General features: G+C 39.1%; 1 pseudogene; it reads left to right on the top strand.

Annotated features, from left to right (window-relative positions):
• The first annotated feature begins 6,482 nt into the window (after positions 1 to 6,482).
• On the top strand, positions 6,483 to 12,641 carry LOC126955696 (2-iminobutanoate/2-iminopropanoate deaminase-like; annotated as a pseudogene).
• Positions 12,642 to 14,675: the final 2,034 nt, after the last annotated feature.

Genomic DNA, 14,675 nt, shown 5'->3' with positions numbered 1-14,675 from the left:
AGACCTAGCTGAGTGCAGAGTGTACCCTGCAGAGGACATTGAGGAATTTGGCTCAGTAGCTACTGGTTGAAGTGGGCTTTATTTTGCTGTTGTTCTGCTGTTGTGGGATTAAGAGGTTTATTTCACTCATCACTTTTCTCTGTCTTGTCTGTTAACATGTTGGTAAACTTTCATAAATGCTTTGAGTATTCCCTTTACCAAGGATTAGGCAGACAGTAAGAGACAATAATTATAAAGCAATGAGATAAAGAATTATTCCCAAGCACGGGATGATAAAGCATAGAAGATGGGCTCAACCCACCTGGAGACAAGCTGAGGGGAAGGTATTTTGAAGGACATGACACTTAGGGTCTTAGAAATGAATAGGTATTACCTAGAAGTGTGAAGTGTATGTGTGTGTTTGTGTGGATATAAACTGAGATTGGGAGCAGGGTGGGCTTTTCCACAGAGTAGAAATGCTTGAGCAAAAGGCACATACAGACATGAAACAGCACAGTGCTTTTGCTGTTTGGTGGAACTGAAACTGGAGAAGTGAGTAGCTATGCATCAGATTATGAAAAGCATTGTATGAAATGTTGGGATGTATAAATCATGTCATGTATTTTTAGAGAAAGAGAGAAATGGCAGGAACCTACACTCACAAATGCCCAATCCCACCTCCAGAGGTTCAACAAACTATGTCCAAAAGTTCAAGAACAGAAACATGCCATATTTATTTTTCCTCTATTTATATTTATTCCCTAGGTGACTGTGTTTAATCTTATGGCTTTAAACACCATATGTATGGTCTTAACTCCCACATATTCATCTGCAGCCTCACCCTGTTTCCTGAACTCCAAACACATCCAACTGCCTACTTGATATTCCCAATCAGATGTCGAATGAAGACCTTAAACTTAAGTCCAATACAGAAATCCCACCACCACCTCCCAAACTGTTCCTCCTATTGTTTTTCTCATCTCATTAAATTAAAACTCCAACCTTCTAGTTGCTCAAGACAAAACATTGCCTCTCACCTCCTTACCCGAGCTATCAGGATATCCTGCTGACTCCTTTCTGAAATATAACAAGAAACCAAAGTTTCTCACCTCCATTGCTACCAACCCAGTTAGAGCAACTATCATCTCTCACCTAGATTATTCCAGCAGTCTCCCAGCTGAGCCCCCTGCTTGTAGGTTTGCCCTTCTAGAGCTGATTCTGCCCACACGGCTCCTCCCAGAGGCTGCCCACCACACTTAAAGCCCAGAGTCCTTACCATGGCCTGAGACGACGCTTGCACTGGCCCCTGCTACCTCTCTGACCTTATCACCTTCCCCTCTACCCATTGCTGACTCCACTCCAGCCTCACCAGCCCTCCCTTGCTGTTCCTCAGACACACCTCTCACACCACTGCCTCCAGATGCGTTCACTTGCTATTCTCTCTGCCCAGAGAGCTCTTCCCATCATGCATCTTTCTAATTTCTTTCAGGCCCCTTTTTAAATGTCATCTTATTGTTGGCTTCTTCTTGTCCATTCTGTATGAAAGAGCAATAGCTCCCTGCACGTGTACGCATGCACACGGGAACACACACAGACATACACGAACACACACATACAGAGAAAGAAAAGAAACAGCTGACTATCTCCTGTAACCTGCTTTATTTTACTCCACAGTTTTCACCATCATCTGCCCGTATGTGTATGTGTATATATACATCTATATCTATACTCATAGTTTATCTACTGTCTGTTTCTCACCACTAGAATAAAAGCGCCATGTATACTGGCATTTGGAGCTATTTTGTTTGCTGCCACAGCTCTTAAAATAATATAGTACTCAACAAATATTTGTTAAATGAATGAATGCCACTGGGCACAATGGCTTGCACCCATAATCCCAGCACTTTATGAGGCTGCAGTGGGCAGAACACTTGAGCTCAGGAGTTCAAGACCAGGCTGGCCAACATGGCGAAATCCTGTCTCTACATAAAAGACAAAAATCAGCAGGTCATGGTGGTACACACCTATAGGCCCAGCTACTCAGGATGTTGAAGTGGGAGGATCGCTTGAGCCCAAGGAGGTGGAGGTTGCAATGAGCTGAGATCATGCCACAGCACTTCAGCCTAGGTGACAAAGCAAGACAGTTTCTCAAAAAAAAAAAAAAAAAAAAAAAAAAAAAAAAAAAAAAAAAAAGAATGAATGTGAGGTTCTATCCCAAATGGATACTCTGTGTTCCTTCTGCCTCTGTCATCCTACCTCCAACCCTTCCATCTCCAACTTAAAAGCTTTCTAACAGCAGAAACCAAGTTTCATTCGTCATTCATTCTTCATCTGTATATCTCAAGCATCCAGTACAGTCTCTGGTATATCTTGCCATTCAAAAAGAGACAAAAGTGGTTTCACTGAGGCGTATACACTTCTGAAACACAGTAACAATATGGTCTTCATTACTTTAGCCAGAAATAACTTCTTTTTATTTTAAACCCACTCCCTAATCGCAACTCTCTCTCTAGCTTACCATTCTAATGATGATGACAGCATGACTCAAGGCAATCCATGCAGGAAGATGAATCATAGCCTCTTGCCCAACACAGCAGCACAAAGCCCACCTCTTCTCCTCCGTCACATAAGGCATGATTCTGCAAAGGGGACCAGAGTTAGATTTACTGTGAGGCTAACAAAGTTTAAGTAACAGGGCTCCTCAATTTCAGACATCTTCTAAAGCTCCATGCTTAACCGTCTATCCACAATTACTAAATCTAGTCATCTTAAAACTCTACAAACCTGGTTGAAGTGGGAATTTTCCTAATACAAACTGAAAAAAGTAAATGTCACCCATCCCGCTTTGGAACGTGCCTGTACCTGTCACCTTCTGACCTCTTACCTGCTTGGCCACATCTGTGTTCATTCTTCTAATTCAATTCTACCTTGTTTAGAAAGGTCTGACCTTGACATTTTTTAAACTTAGATTGGTTTTCACCTCTTTTCTTATGATTACATATAATAATTCTCATTTTCATTTTTCTTCAGAACTGGTTAACAAACTTATTTCTAAAAGATTTTGCTTCATACAATAATCAGATAATTTTTATTCTGCCAGATTTCCTTGTGATTCATTTTTCTCATTCACTGAGTCATAGTGAGTTTCATACTATTGTTTTCTTTTCCTCCTTCTACATTTCTTTTTCTAATGTATAGGCTCGACTGTCAACTACTCTCAATGGAATCTCTGATTTATGGAGGAGTCTACCGCTTGTCAACTTTATCGTTCTTTCTCTGGACTACTATTCACTGTTACGTTTCCTTTCAAGACCTGACACAGCACTTGGCATTAGAGGTGCAAGATGAGTAAATGAAATGTAAATCTAAGGGAAATTACCTTTGAATAGTATATGGTACCTGCTCCCAGAAAGAGTTCAAAGCTGCCTGTTCATTCATAAATTCAGAATCCCCAAATTGTATTATTCATAGGCTCACCCACAACATAAAGTTGGTATAAATTTAACATGTATAGAGTGAAAGTTAGAACCTGGCTTGCCCCGTGGACTTCATCGAGAGTCAAGAAACTCAGGGAATTCTCAGTTTCTTTAAAAGATTTTGAAAAAGAAGAACTTCAGGTCTTCAGAGTAAAGAGCACTTAAATTTATAAGGTTACACATTCAGTCAGCCAGGATTTTATTTATTGATGTCCAAGGCTTAACAGGAATGAATCAAATGCCCTGACATCTAAAATGTGGGATTTCTGGTTGTCTCAGCATTTTACATCCCTATAAACTTCCTTCTAGAACATGATCTGTATTTTAAACAACTGATTTTTGTAGAATTTCAGGAGGGAAAAAATGGTTTTACCTTAATAACTTACAAATCAACACAAAGAACTTTGCACAGAGCTACACTCAAAATTTTCTCTGAAGAAGCCCGTGTTTAATATATTAATAACACATTTCCTTGTGTTAAGTAGAATGCAACATTCACGCTGTTCTATATTTCCTTGCCAGCCCTTTTCCACAGAGCCTCTAATTTGCTCAGAAATCAGTGAAATAATAGACACAAATGAATGAGAGAGCCACTTCCTTCTGGGTCTTCTTTCCAACTGGGCCTGGGCTTAACATAAAGGAGTGACATCCTTTCTCACCAAGATGCTTGAGATTTTTTTTTCTCCTTTCACTTCTGACTTAAAGTTCATATCATTTAGAGTCTTGTCTTGAGCTGGGTCAGAGTGGGACAGGTCCTACCAACAACAGGGCTTTGAGCCTGAGGTCTACTTTTTGCATTAAAAAGGTATATTAGTAAGAGTAAGGGAAGACTTAAAGTCATTAACACCAAACTGAAAATTTCTCTTTGATTTAACCATAAAGAGTAGAAGAGACTTAAAAAGGGAATACTTCTCTCTGTATAATATCTGTATTGTTCAAGTTTGTGTCCATTAATTATTAAATATTCCTAACCAGAAATAAAAAATGGCCTTTGTAGTTACCCCCAATTTTCCTGATAATGTGAATTACTTTTTCAAGTAGCAAATGAAGAGATAGACTTCCTTTTTTAAAGGAAAGCAAAAGTGTCATCCCCATAAATATTGAAGTGGAGGGGAGGTTCTTGGGTTGTGGTTGATGAAGAGGCAGGGCACAATGAGCAGCCCTGGGGTCCAGCGAACAGAAGCAATGAAAGGACCAAAATGGGATGAAGAATCTTGTGTCTCACTCTGCCGGGTCATGTGCTGAGCCACCTGTGAGTGGAGTGACGGTAGGCTGTTGGGGAATAGAGATCCCAAGGTAGACACCTAGAAGTCAGAGCATCCCAGTGGTAGAAAGACTTGGAAATAGAAAGATGCCCATCTTCATGGGAGAGAACAAGAAACAGCAGCAATCAAGACAACTTCTAATTCACTCCCTACTCTCAACTATTCATTTCTTAACTCTCAGTCATCTTTGCATACCCTAGATGCCTCAATAACTCTCTTCCTGATGGCCTGCATCACATAGCATGGACCAGGAAACCCCAGTTTTTGTATTTCTCTACTCCATTCCATGAAACTTCCTGAGAATATAGAAATGATTAGTGACTATTCTTTTTTTACATCCTCCTTTCTCAGCATTATCCTATACACAGTATTCAAACAATACAGAGCCTCCCCAACCCCACCCTACGAGATTACCGTAGACTTCCTTTAGGGGGAAAAAACTGTGGACACAAATTTAGCCAAGCTACTACTCTGTGACAACCAAACATATGTTGGTGAAGTTTTCACAAAAAGGAAACCAGCGGTTTGCCCAATGTCTAAAGTTTGGAGATGAAGAACAGAACTTAAAACTGGGACCTAGAGCTGCTGGAAGGAAGCAGGAACAAAATTTTAAACGAGTTAGAAGGTTTATTGAGACCTCTAGGCATCAGTTAGTCTTTTTTCTTATCTGGGACTGTGTTTAGGATACAATTCAACCATATGGGAGTTGCTTCAGTGAGCTTTGCACTCCAACACCTAAAGAAAAAAAATACCGGTTACTAATTGGAAGTGTTATTTGAGCACTCTTTAAAACTCTTTCCGAAATTAATGAGGACATATAGTACATAAAGATGCACACAGGGAGGCAGGCGGCATCAGGAGACATCTGAGCATCTCACATAAATGCAGCTGGTAAACAAGTTCACGACATGCATAAAAATGGCAATGGGGTTATACCTGCGAGAACACCTCCGAGGGGCTTTAAACCCTCGAGCAAAACTTAAAAATTTTGCCTCAGACTTTCTGGTCTCTTGTAATATTAAACCAACTCTTTGTGCCTGCATAAACAGTTCATTTCATTTTTCTCTTTAATTATATATTGTGACTGCTGAATATTAATCTCACCCTTTTAAAAAGGAAAATGTATATTTTTGTCTGTCATTCAGGGTTTTCATAAATCTTCAAGTTTGAAGCAGATTCATCCAATAATGCATCACTAGTCCAGCTACCTCTGGTTGCCAACAGTCTATATGAATAGGAAGCAGAATGAGAACAAGGAGACCTTGAACTCATTAAATGGTTTATGAATGGTTCCCATTTCCAGAAAAAGTATAAATTTGTTTTCCAGATCCACTCTCTCTCTCTACATGTGTCCATGATGAGAGAGGCAGGCATTCTTTTATCTTACGGAGATTTTTGTTTTATAGAAGATATTTAAAAACAGAAGACAATTTGTAACAGTGAATTTAATGCTTCCAATATTAAGCTACAGTGTAAAGTAAATTCCAGCATTAATCTAAAAACCATATAAAATTAATGCAATTATGAAGATAGCTATGACAATGTCCTACACTAACTCATGCCTGACCGGAAGTTATCCAAACATGTAATGAAGCAGTTTTTTCCATCCATTTATAACTCAATAATTTACTTTTTCATTTAGAGTACACTTAAGTCTGTTGAGTTCAGCTACATTTTAGTAAACAAGTTTACCCCCCCTTTTCACCATGGCTGCATACAGAAATACTACCTGTCTCCAGACCCAGCAAAGATGGAAGGAAGGATGAGGGATGCAGCAAGAAAATATTCTAGGAGAGCACACAAAAAGAGGTAAGTTTGTAGAGTATCGCAGAGTCAGACAGTTAGGCATGACGGAAAGAATGGTTTAAAGACATAACTTTGGCTTTGGACCCAAGCCATAAATCAGGAAAGAAGAAAACTCTTCTCCTACAACTTAGAATATGCAGAGCACTTTTCAAATGCATGGTCAAGTTCTTTGCCAGTCTTTAAGGATTTGCAGACTTAGTGCTTTCATGACTAACAAATGGTTTGTATAATTAAAACAGTTTTTTGAAAGCCCTTTGAATTTCAAAGCACACAGAATTATCCTTCACATAGCACTGCATCAGAACAATTAAGTAGAATCAGGCTGCATGTCAGTGCACAGATGATTTGTTTTATGATTAACTTAATTCACCATAATATTCACTTCCACTACTTACTCCCAAACAATATTGATCTGCTCTTTCCCAAAGCAGGTTATCCTGGTCTGGATCAAACCTGTCTCTGCTAGTAACAGTTTCTCTAGGAGACAGTTGTATTTTAAATGTTTCATAGGCCATCTAGTTATTTGTTCATTGTTAGGGATGGTGGGAGAGCTATAATAGGCAAGCAGCCTCAGCTGGCCGCTGGATGTAAGACTAGATCTGGCATTATTAAAAGGATAGACGGTATATTCTATGCCCTATGGAAAATAGTTTGATAATACATCTTGACCCAGAACTTATTAAAAAATCCATTACCTTTTTAATTCAAGTTCATAATACCCTTTGGAATTTCAATTTAGGCATTTCTTACCAAAATAATAGGTAGCTTTATTACTGAACATGGGAGATAGAGTCTCTCATATTGACAACTCTCTTACATGAGGGTTATTAATTTATTATTGACAAATTCATGTTCTTACTCTTCAAAAAAAATTAAAAAGGGGGGGTGCGCATGTTTGCCTTCCAAGAAGATCTTAGATCAACTCTGCCATTGCCTTGTGTTAATCTTATGGTGGTGCACCGATTCTATTTATCGGGCTGTTAATCTTTACCTAACAAGACCTGGCTCCATCCCTAAGATTACTCATGAAATCTGCACCCTGAGGCCAGTTTGCTTTGAAAACAACTGTACAAACGCACCGAGACGGGATAGCGTTATACACTCCATTTGGACGATTACATCCCATTTGCAAAATCAAAGATCTTGTGAGGCCATGGGAAATCCAACCTCGGCCTCTTATCCTGCATCAGAAGCACTGGTCAGGAACCCGACACCTGCTCCCCTCCTTCCGACACACTTGCAAGACAAACACATGCTCCATTAAAAATAACACCACTCTGCTCTGGCATGTTTTCTTCCCAGGGGCCTGGCTTTAGAATGTGCTTGCGTTTGTCGTGGCGGGCAGGTGAGGATCTCCGGTTACTGCACCGCAATGAGCTCCCGGAAGACAGACTGGCGCACTGATCGCTGCACTTCACCACTCAGCACTTCTCTCGCCTTCTAAGGCCTTCTTCCCACCAGTAGCAGGTCCTCGTGCCTTTTAGGTTCCTTTGATATGCTAGTACAACGGAAAGCAGTGGGAGGCAATGCTGCACCTTAACCTGTACTGGAAACTCGCTAGAGAACGTGGTGCTTGGTTGCAGGCCTTTTCAAACGGATTCTCTAGCATTCTTTTAAAATCATCTGCTGGCAGAAATGTGTCTGACCATTGGGTGTTTTAATAATTGCTCTAGCTGACCTGGGAACTGGGGGATCTGGTAAAGAGACACAGCGTTTGCTGATTATTTCACACTAATTTGGACCATAAATTCCTCGAATGCATCCAGTCAGCCAACACATGATTTTTAGCACAGGCTGAGGTTCTTCAAAGGGCTTCCATATATCATGATGTATTGCTATTAAAAAGAAAGGATCAAAACAGCAGGTACATCTCTATGGAAATTTAGTAAATATATAAATTATTATTTAAATCACTGTAGCTGGCTGTGGGAGGAAAAAAATCAGTTTGTATCTTATAGATACAATGTGAACTTCACTTTCATTTGGTTTTTTTTTTTATTTTATTTTTTTCTGAATGATCAGGTTGCTTTTCTTCATGTTTTAGCATACCTTTCTCAGGAGGGTTACATTAAAGAGACTCTGTCCACCAAAATTTCCATTTGCCATGAGTACCCTAGAGAAAGGATCTATGTGTTTTGGGGAAGAAGGGAGTGCTTTAAACTATTAGCACTTAGAAATACATCAGCTTATCTTAAGCATTCATCATTAAAATGGTTGAAAGAAACAAAGTACCTTTTGCCTTTTGCCGTAATTTTTTTCTTCATCAGTGTTCCTATGACATGTTACTATTATCATGATTATTTCCTGGAGAATGTGGTTTTCAACAAGTTTTCAGCCTTCTTCTTTTTTTCACCCTACAGTGTCCTTTCTGTGTTATAGAAGTGCTATCATCTATTCCTCTTCCAAGAAAAATAACTTTAAAAATGGGATTATTTATGCTTTCCCATTGTTAATTTAGAGGACAAGATAGAAATATTCCAGTAGCTACAGAGAAGGTCAGAAACAGGTAAGGTGCATTGGGGGTGAATCTTAAGCCTCTTTAAAGAAGGCTTAAGAAAATATTGAAAGTATGGGAAATGGCATAGGGAAGAGGAAATTGGCAAGGACTGAGCCCCAGGGGTGGGCTGAGGTGATGTGTTAGGAAAGATGGGAGAGGTTCCAGAACCAGGAGGTCAGCTTTCATTATTAAGTAAATACGTTAAGACTAACACTACAGTATAAGAGACAAAAAGCTTCTTTGGTTTTAGATATCTTTGGCTTTTGAATTTAATGGGTATGCTTTAAGATTCAGAAAGTGTATTAAAAGGTAAATAACCATCATTGAATATAATGCTGTAAGTTGTTTAAAAAAATGAATTCTTGTTTTACCAATATAGCTGATCAACATAAATAGTGAAACTGGTAATTGATAAATGCTGTGAAAGTCAGAAATACTCATATATTGACAAAGAATATTGGAAAAGGAAAATATAATCCGAAGATATTTTGTTAACATATTTTCAAAAAGCATTCAGCAATACCAGGTCTTCTGACAAGCCCAATCAAAACATTCCCATCAGAGTAGTGATTTCTTATAAGTCCTGCTACTGAAGGCAGTATTCTAGGGTCTTCTGCAGCCATGATGCAGAGCACTGGCCCCCAGTCCCTGCATATCCTGATGCTCTGAGGATCGTGGTATAGGAGATTATTCCTATGTGAAGTGGCTAAGAGGATAGCAATAGCAATCGTTAACACTTGTATGATATTACTGTGTACCAGGAGGTTGTTCAAGCATTTCATGTATATTACTTCATGCACCCACAAACTCTGCCAACAACTCTATGAAGTATATACTTTCATCATCCCCATTTTCTGGATAAGGAGATGAGCCTCCAATAGCTTAAGGGACTTGCCCACATTCACACAAGTAAAGTACCAAAGCTGGGATTCAAACTGAGGAATGCTGGCTCTAGAATCTGTGATCTTTCCCATTATCCTATGTTGTTTTTGAAATCTGGCATAACCTTTACATGTAGCAATTTGTCTTTAGAAGCTAAAGAATCATGAAGATAGTATTTTTGGTCTCATTTACTTGTCCACAATGCTATTTTTATCCAAACTAAAATTGTTTAGTGCATTGGCAAATATTTACTAAGCATTAATGAAAAGTCATATTGCTAACTTTTTCCTCTAAAATAAATGTTAAGGCCGGGCGCGGTGGCTCAAGCCTGTAATCCCAGCACTTTGGGAGGCCGAGGTGGGCGGATCACAAGATCAGGAGATCGAGACCATCCTGGCTAACATGGTGAAACCCTGTCTCTAGTAAAAATACAAAAAAAATTAGCCAGGTGTAGTGGCGGGCGCCTGTAGTCCCAGCTACTCAGGGAGGCTGAGGCAGGAGAATGGCGTGAACCCAGGAGGCGGAGCTTGCAGTGAGCCCAGATTGCGCCACTGCACTCCAGTCTGGGCGACAGAGCAAGACTCTGTCTCAAAAAAATAATAATAAATAAATAAATAAATAAAATAAAATAACATAAATGTTAAGTACTGTATAAAATGTATGTAAGGTGAGTTAACCCATGCAACCGATGTATAAGCTGAAGTAAATTAAGTGATGTTTTATTCATTTTTTGGGTCAATATGCACTGCTGTATTTTGCACCAAAATTATTAGGGGAATGGAAAAGAAAATAGAACAGCAAAATTATCTTTATACTAATGGAACATTATGTTTTCCTCTTTCCTGTAATCAAATCTAAGCTTATGTACCAAGCATCCACCATACTTTATAATCAACGTCTTTACTGATCCTCAAAACTATTCTAATATACAGTTTATAGGAAATTTACATCACAGAAGGCTAAACATTGTGGCCCAAGTTTCTGTGAAGGCGAATGGTCATCTGGAATAAGTAATGTCACTTGCCTCCTTGTTACTGTCATAATAATAGTAATAAAAACTAATAATGAGATCAATAAATGTGATTTTTATTACTATTTGTCGGGCATTATGCAGATATTATTTCATTTCATCCTGATAACGACCCTTACCTAGTAGGTACTGTTATTATCCCCATTTTTTATATAAAGGATTTTATTCAAAATCAAACAGATAATAAATGGCAAAGGCAGATTTGGGAGTTTTGTCTGCTTGTTGTTGTTGTTTTGGGATGGGGTCTCACTCTGTCACCCAGGCTGGAGTGCAGTGGCTCTACTGGCTCACTTCATCCTCCATCTCCCTGGGCTCAGTAGATCCTCCCCATTCAGCCTCCCAAGTAGATGGGACTACAGAGGCAAACCACCAAGCCTGGCTAATTTTTGTAGAGACAGGGTTACTCCATGTTGCCCAAGCTGATCTCAAACTCCTGGGCTCAAGCAATCTGCCCTCCTCGGCTTCCCAGAGTGCTGGGATTACAAGCATGAAGCCACCGCACCTGCAGAGGTGAATTCTGAATGAGGAAATTCAACTGGGAAGTAGAGAGACTTCACCCCTAAAGTCTACTGGGTAGTACATGATGTGAACTTTGACACAGGCTGAACTGTGTTAGAATTGTGGCTCTACCGCTTATTAGCTGGTAACTTCAGACAAATCTCTGAGTCTCCGTTTCCTAATTTATAAAATGAAGATCATATTACAGTGTTGTTATAAGGATTAAATTTAAAAGCAGAGTCTATGATACCTATGATAGTAAACAAAACTATCTACCCTTTATTGAATGCTTATTTTATCTAGACTTTATGCTAACTATTTTACAAATGTTATTTATTTAATCTTCCAATAACTCCATCAGGCAGGTTTTATTATTCCCAGTTTATAAGAAACAGATTTAGAGAATCTATGCAATCAGTCCAAGTGACACAGACAGTGAGACACAGAGTGGAAAAGTGAATCCTGATCCACATTGTTATGATCCACATTGCTCACACAGCACTGGGTCGGTCCACCAGGTAATATGGAATTCATGCTCTTTCACAAGACTGCAGACACTGATACTGGGAACCAGCATCGCTGATGTAAATCACAAGTCAAAACTGAGATTTGCCTGAGTTCAATACATTTCATGGTTCACATAAATATTTCAGTATAAATATGACCATCTCCTCTCTGTCCACTGTCAGAGGGTCTCTCTCTCATGTTTCTGCACATCTTGCAAGCAGAACCACTACAATCTTTTCAGAACAGTGAATAGGCCAGTCAGGCAAGAAGCAAGCAGGAATGGTGCAGGGCGTTCTCCTGAAGGGGCCACAAGAGAGAAGGGTTAGCCAGGTCATCCTTAATCAGAAAGGCGATCAGCACCACGAAAGCCCTAGGGGCCACTGGACCCTACAGTAAAGCTGTGTTAGTCAGGACAGACTTACATTTCAGGACAGGTAGGTATGGATCCTTCAAGTGGACAGCTTGTTTAGCAAAAGAAGCTAAGCAAGAATGTGAGTAAAATTCTGAAAGCTGCAGGCTGTGACTTCACTAATGCAGTAAAAACAACTGTTTTGTTGGTTGACATAAATGACTTCCCTACTGTCCATGAAATCAAGAGTAGTTTTCCTGCAAGTGCTGTTTACCTGGTTGCTGCTTTGCTCAAAGGAGGCTGAGTTGAAATTAAGGAAGTAACTGTCGAAGGACCTCTCACAACAGCATGACTATAAGTGGCCCAGTGTTACTTAGTCTGAAATTTTTCACATCTTAATTTTTACAACTGATGAAAATGTGAGTTTGACCTAAATAGCTGAAGTTATTATGGAAATACCATAGAATATGGAGAGTTAAGCATGAATTGAAGATTAGATGATTAATTCAGTTACTGATATAATAAATTATTATTATTTACACCCATATTACTGAATGTAGGAAAGAGATACTTATTACTCAAGAGTGACTCAAATAAATAAAAGGAAAATAACAGGTAGGAAAGATGAGTCATTGTTTCTAAGAAATAATCAAGAGCACACCTAATTTAAACTAATTTAATGATATGAAACATTTTGTTCTCATGTCAGATATGCGATTCTGCTTTTATTTGAGTAAAATTAAAGTATTTAAGTTAGAATGTTAGAGGCCAAGAAGAAAGGGGATAGATAATTGTAGATAGATAATATTTTTCTAATGGAAATAAAACAGACGTGCAGATTAAAAAAAAGTAGTGAATAAATTTTGAAATTAGAAACAGGGTCCCCCTGCAGAGCAAAGGTCAGATTTTCTTATAAACAGGAAGAGAGAAAGCGTGTCTCCCTAAAAGGAAAGGACATGCATAGTTACTGCCCATTATAAAACATTAGGGTTCCTTAAGCTTAAAATCACAGTCCTGTAACATAACTCACTGCAGGTGTAGGTGTTTACTGGCCCTCTTCACATTGCCCTGTGAGTATTGGGGTTCACGGAACCAGCACAAGGAAAATAATGGCTACTTGGCTGCTGCATGGCTGTGAATAATAAACTACACTTTGTCACTAATCCAGAGGTCATGAAACTGTAGCTGGCCTATTTATTAGCTTGCAAGTGTGGCAAAATCTCAGACTCTTCACAGTTCTTGGCAACCTTCTTCCTACCTCAACACACACATTTGGAATATAAGCTCAGTTAAAGCAGAGTCCTTGTCTTTCTTGTTCACTGTTTTATCTGCAGTATGTAAAATATTTTCTGTTCACAGTAGATACTCAATAAATGTTTGTTAAATGACTAGAAGAGAATAAAGCATTCCTATTTATTCACTAAAAACTAAGCAATGACCAACTGTATCTGTCGACCTCTGTGCAAATAACTTATTAGACTGTTTTGACTGCTTTTATTTTATGTTACTTCTAAACTCTATATCCTAATGATTATGTCTGATCACCTGTATAAAAATATATGTAAGAATGTGTAATTCTTGCCACATAACTCATTATTTAAAAACTTGAAAACACCCAAGAAGTAATCTCTTAGATATCCCTATGTGTAGATCTACTCACAGATCTGGGAAATACTGCTTTGTACTATTGTCACTTGCACCCTTGCAGTAACTGCTGAGTCTCCACAACAAGAACACAAGAAGCCCCAGTATCACCACAGAGCTCCCTGGCTCCCCTTTAGGGATTAACAACATTCTTCCCCTTTCCACTGGTCACCTTGATCAGACTTTTCCAGTTCTTCTCCTGTTCTTCATGGAGAACTTGGAATATAGGAGACACCCAACATGGAATATGAAATATGGAAACCACTTGTCAAGAGTTTGCTAAGTAGTAGAGATATGCTTCGCTCTAAGCAGTGTTGGTAAATGAATCATGTTCGTAGATGCTTCATACACATCAGCGCATGCAGACAGCTTTACTAACTGTATCACAGCAGGTAGGCATGAGCCTGTACAGGAAAGGAAGTGGGGCAAAAAGAGATGTGAAAAGGAGGAAAGACAAAAAAAATGAAGGAGGGAGAGCTTAAAGGGGGAGCCTACAGTAGTACGGTTATAAGTCAAAGAGTTTAATTTCACATTTCTCAGAGGTACCCATTTAAATTCAGTCTCCTCTAAATGCTTTTAAAATTGATAGGCACTTTTAAACATGAAAACAGCCAAAATGGGCCATTTTCTTACTGAGCTGCATGGACCATTTCTCACCAGGCTCCTCCAGCTGCCTCCAACAATGTTCCCCATCAGCAAGCAGCTCCTGGGATTGGGTTACAGACAGGTCTGCAGCACCTGC

Source organism: Macaca thibetana, chromosome 1 (assembly GCF_024542745.1).
Source record: "Macaca thibetana thibetana isolate TM-01 chromosome 1, ASM2454274v1, whole genome shotgun sequence".
Classification (NCBI taxonomy): Eukaryota; Metazoa; Chordata; class Mammalia; order Primates; family Cercopithecidae; genus Macaca; species Macaca thibetana.
Note: the sequence above shows the minus strand (reverse complement) of the source record. Positions and strands in the feature narration are given on the sequence as shown.